We start from the raw sequence: 12399 nt of genomic DNA, 5'->3' as shown, positions 1-12399 counted from the left end.
AAAATACATGTCATATCATATCTCTATTTTTTTTCATAACATATTCATGTCATTCATAGCATATCTTATCCATGTCATTCATAGCATATCATGTTCGTGTCATTCATAGCATATCATGTTCATGTCATTCATAGCATATCACATTCATGTCATTCATAGCATATCATGTTCATATCATTCATGTCATTTGTAAGGTATGCATAAATGGGCACATAGCCATGCATACTTGGGCACATAGCCATCATACTTGTCTTGGGCACATAGCCACCATATTTGGGCACATAGCCATCATATTTGGGCACATAGCCATTTTAGGTATCATTCTCATGCATGGTTCATAAGCATACTTAAACGAGCAACATAATATATCATGGAAGGAAAAGAAACATAATCATGCATGGATCACAAGTTAACTTCTCCTAATTCATATCATGGCAAGGGAAGTACATATTGAGTCATAACTTAGTCTAAATTCTCAACCCACTAAGGGTGGCCGAAACATGCATAGGCTCATTTAGGTTTCATGAAATCATACAAGCATATGAACCCACATTCATTTCTATAACATTTAACATAAGGAACATCATAAGCATATTTGATTTAGGTTCTATGCTTCCAAGGTTTTTAAACCCACCTTGGCCGAACATACAAGGTCCAAACTTGGTTACAAATAGCATGTAAACATGTGAATCTTAATCAATTTCCATGTATTTATCATAGGCATTCACATGAGCATATTAGGTTAAAGTTCAAGCTTCCTAAGTTCACCAAGTGTAAGTGGCCGAATGCTACAAAAGCATAGATTCTAAGCATATGAGTACCCTATAAATTTCATAGCATATCATAGAGAAAAACATAAACATGTTAGGGTTGAATTTAGGCTTGCCTAAGCCCTACATTTCATGGTGGCCGAATGTTCAACATGTGTAAACATAACCCTAAGCAACATGAAATCTCAAGTGCATTATGTTATCTTCATATCTTTTCATAAGGTACAACATAAGCAAGCTAGATTTGAGGTTGAGCCTCATTAAGGTATTTAATCCCTTAATGGCCGAAACCTTGTGATAGGGTCCTACTAGTTCTAAGCAACATACAAGTATAAAACATCAAGAGAACATTCACAACATATTATGGAAAACTTCATACACTACAACAAAAATAGCTTTTTGCAGCTTGCTATTAACAGCGCACATTAAAAGCACGCCGTTAATAGTATTATTAACGGCGTGCATATTGATGCGCGCTGTTAATAGTATAAACTTAAAAAAGGAAAAAAAATTACGTCTAGATATTAACAACGCACATTAAAAGTATGCCGTTAATACTATAAATATTTAATAACAATAACGGCATGCAAAAATAAGCACGCTGCGAATACTTTTTAAAATTATTAACGGCATGCAGCATGTTGCGATTAGTTTAAAAAATAATAATAATAAAAAATTATTATTTACGACCATGATTAAAAGGAATGTGTTTTGACCCAGCATGTTTTGACCAACTTTAATTTTTTTTAAAATTATAGTTTAAAAGATAGTTATCTTTAAAAAAAATAAATTAAATAAAAATATGTAAATAATAAAAAAAATGCATCCAACCCCAAAAGTCGATCAATAATAAACATGGTTAAAAAAAATAAGTAAAGAAAAACTTAAAATAAGTAATTAAATAAAAATGTAATAAGTAAAAAAACACAATTAAAATAAAAAAAAATGCTAGGTTAAAAACATAAACCGGATCAAAGTCGCCGAAGCCATCGCCGCTTCCTCTCCCACTACAAGAAAATTGATCTATTGTGATATTATCTTAATGACACTCATTTCTAAGTGTCATAATAAATACCTTATAATAACATTTATTTAAAAATAATAAAAAATAAAATAAAATATCATGTTAAATCCTTTATCTTGACATTTCTAATAAATGCCATTATTAATCCATTAATACTTAGTTTAATCTATTAATAATTAGCCTTAGCAAAAATCTAAACCCTCGTCCGGACTTGTCACACCCTCCGCACTTTTCCCTACGGCGCCGAAAAACTTCTCACGCTGCACGCGGTAAGATATCAGAAAATTTAAATAATAAGGTTATTTGGGAAATAGCCTTATAAAATTTTTCCGAAATTTTTAGAAATTTTCTGGAAATTTTTCGGAGCTCGTACGACTGGTTTTAAGGGGACAAATTGACGGCGCGAATAAAGCCTGTTTGGGATAATCATTTAAATGAGGAAATGTTTTATTTATATAATCCTTTTTCCTTATTTTCTTTCCCAAACGCCGAACCTTTCTTCCCCAACCCCTCGCGACCCGACTTCCTCTCTTCTCTGTTCTCTCTCGCGGACGATCGACGCCGACGGAGCAAGGCTTCAGCTCCGGCGATCTTTTCTTTGCCGGAATCGACCCTTAAGCTCAGATCCAGCCGAAGCCCTTCTCCTTCTCAGTCCGATCTCTCTCTTCTCTCACGCGGAAGATCCGACGCACCGGACGCCGACAGAGGGCAACTGCTTTCCGACGATCTGGGCCTCTTCGCGTCGCCTGAGGACCGTCGCCGGATTCTTGAAGGTGCTGACGCTGTCCAAGCTCTTCCGATGGAGCGATCCCTTCCTCGGCCGGTTCTTACGCGTGAGCGACGATGGCTAGGTGGCTAGGGCACGGTGGAGGGCTTGGTTTTGGTTGTTTCCGACCGATTGACCCTTCGTTTCCTCCTTCTTGAGCTGTTCACATAACGATCCGTGGCTCCTCAAAGTGGATCGGATTGGGCGATACCTTCTGGAGACAACCGATTGAGGTAAGCTTAGGTCTTCTTCTCTGTTACCGATCCTCTTCTTCTTTTCGGTTGAATTAGGTTACAGATTTGGAGACGTTGGTATCAGGGAGGTGTTATTGAGCTGCCGGGAAGAGGATAGAAGGATGGTTAATTGATCAGTGATCTCCCTGCTTGACCTCCTGTTGTGATCCGATTGATTCCAATGAGGTTGAGTGCTGTGGATCAACAAGCACGACTGTGAGGTGAGGTTCTGTGTACTGTAGGTGTTCTTGGTTCTGCTCTACTTGTTCCAGCATCAACAGTAGCTGTGATTTGAGGTAAGGTGTAGGAATTAGGGTTAATTGGATTACTAGATCAGTTAGTATGATTGGTATATCATTAGTTGATACATGTTGTAATTAGTTGTTGATTGTGTGTAGATTTATTTAGTTTAGAATTAATCTAATGGATAAGAGTTCATCTCCTCTTAGGTTTGTGTATATCCTAATTCTCCCATGTTTCTACCTCTTTTTCTAACAATTAGGATAAGAGTTCTATGATAGAGTTCTAGGTTTTCCATACTTTATTTATTTATTATTATTTTTTTAATATCTTTTTTGTTTTGTTCTATGATAGAGTTCTAGGTTTAGTATGTATATTATCTTGATGACATATTAAACGTTTTCTTTCAACTTAGGTTCCTGCAATCTCTATGATTCATTTGCAATCTAGTTTATTGAACTATCTCTCTTATAACAATAGCAAATCTGTTTGGCACAGGCTAAAGAATGATCATATTTATATACTGTTATCCATAAAAAAAATTAACTTTGTGGCAATTACATGATGGAAGAACATAATACCAAGGAAAAACTTTGTCAGTTACCTCTACCTATTAAAATATAATGATAGGTTTTTTCAAGTTTTGTAATTACAAGTTTTGTAAAACTTGTGTGAATAATACATGATATTTATTTGTTTAAAATATAATGATGTAGGAATCAATTTTTTATATGTGATTTTCTTTCTTGGTAATCAAAAAGTTAACTTGCATGTTTGATTGTTTTGGAGATTTTTTGTCTTAATGAGTGATTCACCTTTGTTTAGAACCCTCCCAAGCTGGCTACTCCTCTATTTGATACTAAAATGGCAGAGGACCCTAAGATGACATACATAGACCTAGATAATCTTCAAATTGTGTTTTGAACGAAGAGGTATTTACTTATATTCGCAAGCATGTTATATATAAGTCTGCCACTAGATTCATGTCTTTAATGTACTGTTAAATTGATAGCACTAATTCTTTTCCGCACAGTAGTGTTTGGTCTTGCATTGTGATGGCGTCTGAGTGTTGGCTTGGTCTATGTTGGCTTGCTACATATCTAGAAAGCTCCATGATTTGTGCTAAGGTAGTTCTTCTCAACGAGCATATATGAGATGGAACTTCCATGCTACTTGCTTTTCTTAGTTTGATTTGCTGCTACAAGATCAGAAAGATATTATGTAATTGTTGTTCCTTCTGGTCGAACAGTTTCACTTTTTCGTCTTAGTTTCTTGTATGTTCTTTGTTAAATAATTATGTGGATTTAATTCTTATCGGTAACAGCTGAAGCGTATCCAATTTGGATTTTCCAGCTCAAAATATCAGTAGATTTGTTGTGGTAGTGCCTTAACAGGATTTGAGACTTCTCCATTCAAATAGGTTATGCTCGTTTGACTCACATTATGATAATTATTTTTAATTTTTTATAATTTAAGTAATAAGTAATGATATATGTATCTTTTGAATTGTGTCGTAATGATTTTGTATATATTTCTATATTTAAGGAAAAGACAAGTCCGGTAGATACAAAAATTACAAGATTGCAAGTTTGGATTGAAGGTCACAAGAAAAAAAATGGGGAGCCTAGTACTCAAGCTGTTGGAGAGAAAATAGTAAGCATGTCCACTCATTTTAGATTCCTTTAGTATTTTATTTCACTGATCTTGTTTTTCATAAGAATTTATACTTAAGATCTCTATTTATACAGCCTAAAATGTTTTTTCTGTACCTCCTTGTACATGTGTTCAAGCTGTTTTTTACTTGTGAGTTGGTACATGTGTTCAATTTCAGGTGGACCTAATTCGACCAAATGATGAAATGCAGTTTCTCGATGATGCAATAGGAAGCACGATCGCATGATTATCTAAATTTATAGTATTGTGTGATTGATACATATTATACTAATTTGTTTGGATTGTAAGTTGAATTGTTGTTATGTAATTGCTAGTTTGTTAGAGATTTCACATATTGTTTTAGATGTTTTGAGTTTTTGTGGTATAATGAAAAGCTATGACTTTTATTAATTCTGTATGGATTTGATTTGTACTAAATTTGTTGTAAAATTTTAATTTATTATTTTTTGTCAATTTTTTTTAATATAGTTAAGACCATTAACAGCATACGTTTGCGCGCTGTCGATAGTATTTTTCGCAGCGCGCAACGCACGCCGCGGATAATAGTATTCGCGATGTGCTTTCCGCGCTGCGGAAAATACTATCCGCAGCGCGCAAAGCACGCCGCGGATAATAGTATCCGCGTTGTGCGTTGCGCGCTGCGAAAAATACTATCCGCAGCGCGCAAAGCACACCGCGGATAATAGTATTCGCGGCATGCTTTGCGCGCTGCGGAAAATACTATTCGCAGCGCGCAAAAGCACGCCGCGAATAATTTATGACTTTCAACAGCTTTTAACTGTGCAGCGCACATTGCGCGCTGCGAAAAGTGAATTTGCGTGCTGCGAAAAGCTATTTTTGTTGTAGTGATACTTGATACCTCTTCTAGAATTTACAAGCATGTGAGTACCTTATAAATTTCATAGCATATCATGAGGAGGAACATAAACATGTTAGGGTTGAATTTAGGCTTGCCTAAGCCCTACATTCCATGGTGGCCGAATGTTCAACATGTGTAAACATAACCCTAAGCAACATGAAATCTCAAGTGCATTATGTTATCTTCATATCTTTTCATAAGGTACAACATAAGCAAGCTAGATTTGAGGTTGAGCCTCCTTGAGATATTAAATCCCTTCATGGCCGAAACCTTAGGGTAGGGTCCTACTATTTCTAAACAACATACAAGTATAAACATCAAGGAAAATATTCATATAACATCATAGAAGAGATCATAGGCATGTTAGTTTTTAAATTGAGCTTCCCTAGGTTTTAAGCCTCTTCATGGCCGAACCCTAAGGTAGGGTATTACCTACTCCAAGCCTTATACAAGCATGAAATATCAAGGCCCTATTCATAGCATATCATGAGGAAAAACTTAAACGTATTGGTTTTTGGTTTTAAGCTTCCATAAACTTTACAAGTATCATAACCGAAATTTCTGAAGGAAACTCTAGGTTGTAAATTCATCTAAACTCGAACCAACAATTCATATAACAACTTGTACCACAGGTGAGGGGATACTCACATCCTTTTGCTTAGTCTTTTCCTAAGAGAAGGTACCCTTTGTGAAAAGAAAGAAGAGAGCTTCTCCTCCTAGCGCTCCTTTTTGTTTCTCTTGCTTGTGAGAGGTAGATCTTGAGGGTTCCTTCTTGTGGTTTGGTTTTCTTAGGTAGAAAACCTTAGTTGGATTTTTGGGGAAAGAAGAGAAGATGCTCTAGGTCACGGCAAGGGTGAGGAAAGGGAAGAAAAATGAAGTCCCTTCTTGATTTTCCCTCTTATGCTAGGTGGAAGTAAGAAGCAAAAAGAGGCTTTGCTTTCCCCTCTTCTTAACTCATCTTTTATTCTCTTAATGATGAAGAAATGTCTTCATTCATTCCCTTACTTCCTCTCCAATTCCCTCATCTTGTCATCCACGAAAATGAAAAGGAAGGAGAAGAAAACAATTTGTCTTTTTCTTGTTTTCTTCTTAATCAAGAGAAGGAGGAAGAAAGCTACTTGATGTTTTCTTGCTTCCTTCTCTTAATCATGGTTTTATCTTTATCTATAATATCCATTCATAACTCATGATGGTCTAGTGGAAATTCCATAATCCTTAGCTTAAGAAGGTTCAAGGTTCAATCCTTGACCAATTCTTTTTATATATATATATATATATTTTTTCCATCTTATCTTCTTTTATTCTTAAGAGAAAATCTTCACATACTTAGCTTAAGAAGTTCGTGGGTGTTACAGACCAAGACTCCCTTTAGTGGGCACAGCAAAAGAGCGACTGATTTGTTAGGACTTATACATAGTGATGTATGTGGCCCTTTCAATGTCGCTGCTAGAGGTAGTTATAGGTACTTCATCACATTTATTGATGACTTTAGTAGATATGGTTATGTGTATTTGATGACACATAAGTCTGAATCCTTTGAAAAGTTCAAAGAATTCAAGAATGAAGTACAGAACCAGCTTGGCAAGAGTATTATGATACTTCGATCAGATCGAGGTGGAGAATACCTTAGCCATGAGTTTTGTGACTATCTAGCTGAGTGTGGGATTCTATCCCAACTTACTCCTCCTAGAACACCACAGTGGAATGGTGTATCCGAAAGGAGGAATCGTACCCTATTAGATATGGTACGGTCTATGATGAGTCACACAGATCTTTCTACATTTCTTTGGGGCTATGCTCTAGACACGACATTTTTTATACTCAACCGAATTCCATCCAAGGTCGTGATAAAGACACCATATAGGATATGGGCTGGGAGAGATGCCTAGGTATCTTTTATGAGGATTTGGGGTTCTGAGGCTTACGTTAGACGTCAAGTCTCGGACAAATTGGGACCCAAATTCGACAAGTGCTATTTCATTGGATATCCCAAGGAAACGAATGGATATTACTTCTACGTTCCCAGTCAACACAAGGTGGTTGTGGCTAAGACTGGGATCTTTCTAGAAAGGGATTTTGTTTCTAGAAAGACTAGTGGGAGTACGTTCGATCTTGAAGAAGTTCAAGATACGGACCATAGCACTGAAGCCTCGATGGAAGTTGAACTGGAACCACAAAGTGTTGTGGATGATGTTGTTCCACAAAGAGTTGAGGAACAACAACCAGTTCAAGTAGACATACCTCTTCGCAAGTCTGATAGGGTATGTCGTCAGCTGAGAGATACTCATTTCTCTTGTCTGACCATGAAGACGTTGTGCTCATAGAGGATGAGCCTACCACCTATCAGGAAGCTGTGATGAGACTAGATTCCGAGAAATGGCTAGAGGCCATAAGATCCGAGATGGAATCCATGTAAACCAACCAAGTATGGACTTTGGCTGATCCACCTGAAGGGGTAAAACCTATTGGGTGTAAGTGGGTCTTTAAGAGAAAGACTGACATGGATGGACTTATTTATAAGGGTCGCTTGGTAGCTAAAGGTTTCAAGCAAATTCATGGTATTGACTATGATGAAACCGTTTCTCCAGTAGCGATGTTTAAGTCCATTCGGATCATGCTTGCTATTGTAGCATACCATGACTATGAGATATGGCAGATGGATGTCAAAACCATGTTTCTGAATGGAAACCTGCTCGAGGATGTGTACATGATACAACCTGAGGGTTTTGTAGATCCACAGCATACTAGCACAGTATGCAAGCTGCATAGGTCCATTTATGGACTAAAGCAAGCTTCTCGGAGCTGGAATCTTCGATTCGATGATACAATCAAACAGTTTGGTTTCATCAAGAATGAAGATGAACCTTGTGTCTACAAGAACGTTGTAGGGGATATAGTTGTCTTCGTCATATTGTATGTGGATGACATACTGCTCATTGGAAAAGACATCCCTTTCCTACAGTCTGTCAAGACTTGGCTAGGGACATGTTTCTCAATGAAGGACTTAGGTGAAGCATCCCGCATTCTAGGCATACAGATCTATAGAGATAGATCTAAGAGGTTGCTTGGCCTAAGTCAGAGTACATATATTGACAAGGTACTCCTACGGTTTGCCATGCAGAACTCCAAGAAGGGATTTCTACCGATGTCACATAGTGTGAGTCTTTCGAAGACTCAAGGTCCCTCTTCTAGAGAGGAGAGAGACCGCATGGATCAGATCCCTTATGCCTCAGCCATAGGATCTATCATGTACGCTATGCTATGTACTCGTCCTGATGTCTCGTATGCTTTGAGCATGACGAGCAGATACCAGTCAGATCCAGGTAAAAGTCACTGGATAGCGGTCAAGAATATTCTTAAGTACTTAAGAAGGACTAAAGAATATTTCTTGATATATGGAGGCGAAGACGAGCTAGCTGTAAAGGGTTATAGTGATGCCAGCTTCCAGACCGACCAGGACGATTATCGATCGCAGTCAGGGTTCGTGTTTTGCATAAATGGTGGTGCTATGAGCTGGAAGAGTTCGAAGCAGGACACAATAGCTGATTCTATGACAGAGACCGAGTATATTGCTGCATCAGAAGCAACAAAGGAGGCAGTTTGGATCAGCAAGTTCATCACTAAACTTGGGGTGGTTTCTAGCATTGCTGACCCTATTGAGCTCTATTGTGACAACAATGGAGCTATAGCACAGGCAAAGGAACCTCGCTCACACCAGTGGACCAAACACATACTACGGCGCTTCCATCTCATTCGAGAGATTATCGACAGAGGATATGTGAAGATTTGTAGAGTACCTACAGAGGCTAACATCGTAGATCCCTTGACCAAAGCTTTGGCACAGAGAAAGCATGATGGTCACACTAGGTCATTGGGGCTTAGAGCCTACACTGATTGACACTAGTGCAAGTGGGAGATTATTAGTTAGAGCCCTAGAGCCAATCATTTGATGATTGTTGTATGGACTCATTGTATCATATTCTTGTATGCATTTTTTTTGGTTATTATACTTACTTGTATTGGTTCCAAATAACTAAGTATAATAGCGTCCTTGAGTAGAAGGATTCTTACCTATATCAATCGGTTAGTTGAACAGATAGTGAGATGATATAGGTAACACTACTTTTAATCATTCCTAGTCGAGTATTAACATTCAGGGACAATGTTAATGTGACGGGACTAGCATGTAGGTCAACTCGATGACTTGATCTCACAAGTCATGGATATAGAGATATCAAGTTGACACATGGGTATGTATTGGAGAATGTATACTGAATGACCCGCCATGAGAAAGTATCATGGATCGTTATATGAGTGTCATATACTTTCTCATGTGGCTATTAGTATGACTACTAGTCCTTGGACCTGAAGTCACCATGGATCCCTACATAAGGAGTTACATACTTTGGCTTCGTCAAACGTCACCCGTAATTGGGTGGACTATAAAGGCGATTACTGGGTATGTAACGAATTATGCAGAGGGATGTGAGTGATGTAGATGGGATCTATCCCTCCTATATGATGGGAGCGACATCGATATTCTTGATAGAGTGAGACCATGAAGTGCATGGCCATGCCCAAATGAGTCAATATGAGATATTGAGCTCATTTGATTGAGGGAGTCTACTTGGAGTTCAAGATTTAGATTGATTAGAGGATGACACGGTCTATGCCTCATATTGATCAATCTAGATGTCTAGGATAGAAGGACACTTGTCATATATTGTGAGGAGTCACAATTAGTAGTCACAAGGTGATGTTGGATCTCAACATTCTTATAACTTGGGTAGTAATGATGTGTTGCTAGATACCGCTCATTACTTATGCTTCTAAATGGGTTTAGGAGCATTGCCAACGTTATAAGAACCAATAGGGTCACACACAAAGGACAATTAGATGGAGATTAGGTCCATATGATGAACCAAGAGGATTAGTTTCATGTGATGAATTAAATTGGATTAAGAGTAATCCTAATTGAACTAATTGAGTTGGACTCAATTTGATTCATGTGTTCAATGAGTCTAATTTAGATTATGACTCATTGAATCAATTTAATTAAATGAATTAGATTCATTATATTAAATTGGCTTGAATCAAATGGTTGGATTTGATCAACCATGGGAGTTATAATGTCAAATTTGACTTGACTTGAGAGGAAGAGGAAGAGTCAAGTTTGACTTGACTATTTGCCACCTTATTTGTGAGTTGGCATTAGGAGAACTAATGATGATGTGCCATATCATCATTGTTGGTTCATGTGTGTGCCACCTCATGGAGGTTACAAATCTTCTCTTTAATAGACACATTAAATGAGAATGGAGGTTACAACTCCATTGTGGCCGGCCATTTATTGTGAGGAAAAAAGAGTTGATTTTTTCATTCAAGGCATTCACTCCATCTTCTTCCTCTTGCTCGCAATTTTCTTCTCCCTCTCCTCTCTTGGCCGAACACTTCATAGGTGCTAGCACACCTTTTTGTTTGGCCTCTCCACCTAGTTTGTTCGTGTGGATACTTCTAGAGGATCGTACGCTTGACGATCTCGAGATCCGTTGAACCGCTGGACGAGCAGGATTGCGAAGGGCATCGCATCGAGGGTAACTTCCTTCTCTAGTGTAGATCTAGGTTTTAGTAAACTCGTACTCTAAATTTTGTTTATAAACTTCTCACGGATCTGGTGGCATGGGAGATTCGGGGTTTTCGCAACGCGAAAAAGCGATTTTTGCGGCCCGAAAATCCCTACAGTTTTCCCTTGCCTAATCGCAGCTAGGACTTTCCTGAAACACTCAGTCATACACATTAGATAACAATTAAACTTAACTTTGAATCCCTTTGCCATTATCAAAACTAAGGTTCGATCGTCGGATGCTTCCCGCACCAACAATCTCCCCCTTTTTGATTATGGCAACCGAAATTCAAAGTTAAGTAAAAAAATGCAATAAAGGTAAATATAAATGAGTACAAGCATAAATAAAACCTAAGCACATTGAAGCTCCTCCTTAATGGGAGCTCCCCCTTAAACTGATTTCTTTTAATTTTGAATTTTTGAATTTTAGTTTCATTTGAATTTAATTTGAATTTCATTATACTCTCCCCCTTTGTCATATATCAAAATAAAGAGGAGAGAGAAAAAAATGAGTACTGAGGTAAACACTTAACTTTTCAAATTAATTTTCTTGTAAACATTAAAGTCTAAAAACATTTAAAAAAAAAATTTCATCTAAACTTTAAGTTTAAGAAATAAACTTATTTTGAAATAATTTTCAAAGTATTTTTACAATGCTTTCAAACGGATTTTCCAAAAGATTTTTTTTTAAAAGCATTTTGAAATTTATTTTTCAAAGGATTTTGAAATAAGTTTTCAAAATAGTTTTTCAAATAATTTTTAAAGAAGTTTTCAAATAGTTTTTCAAAGGATTTTTCAAATAAGTTTTGGAATTAATTTTCAAAGGATTTTTCAAATAATTTTTTAAATGAATTTTGAAATTAATTTTCAAAGGATTTTATATTTCAAATGTTTTTTAAAATTAATTTTCAAAGGATTTTTCAAATAATTTTTTAAATAATTTTGAAATTAATTTTCAAAGGATTTTTCTAATAAATTTTTCAAATAATTTTTAAAATAGTTTTTGAAATAAATTTTCAAAGGATTTTTCAAATGATATTTCAAATGATTTTTGAAATTAATATTTGAAATTAATTTTCAAAGGATTTTTCAATTAATTTTTCAAATAAATTTTCAAATTAATTTTCAAATGATTTTGAACTTAAGTTTTAAATGATTTTTAAAATGTTTTTTTTTAATTTGACTTTTAATTATTAATTTAAATTATAAG

General features: G+C 36.4%; 2 long non-coding RNA genes across 2 annotated transcripts; both read left to right on the top strand.

Annotated features, from left to right (window-relative positions):
• Positions 1-2914: 2914 nt before the first annotated feature.
• LOC122003716 lies at positions 2915-4886 on the top strand. The gene is made up of 3 exons (XR_006118052.1): positions 2915-3014; positions 4579-4686; positions 4865-4886. It is a non-coding gene; the product is annotated as an uncharacterized LOC122003716 (long non-coding RNA).
• LOC122003715 lies at positions 3620-4450 on the top strand. The gene is made up of 3 exons (XR_006118051.1): positions 3620-3965; positions 4070-4160; positions 4358-4450. It is a non-coding gene; the product is annotated as an uncharacterized LOC122003715 (long non-coding RNA).
• Positions 4887-12399: the final 7513 nt, after the last annotated feature.

Source organism: Zingiber officinale, chromosome 7B (assembly GCF_018446385.1).
Source record: "Zingiber officinale cultivar Zhangliang chromosome 7B, Zo_v1.1, whole genome shotgun sequence".
Classification (NCBI taxonomy): Eukaryota; Viridiplantae; Streptophyta; class Magnoliopsida; order Zingiberales; family Zingiberaceae; genus Zingiber; species Zingiber officinale.
This window is presented reverse-complemented; position numbering and strand designations above follow the sequence as displayed.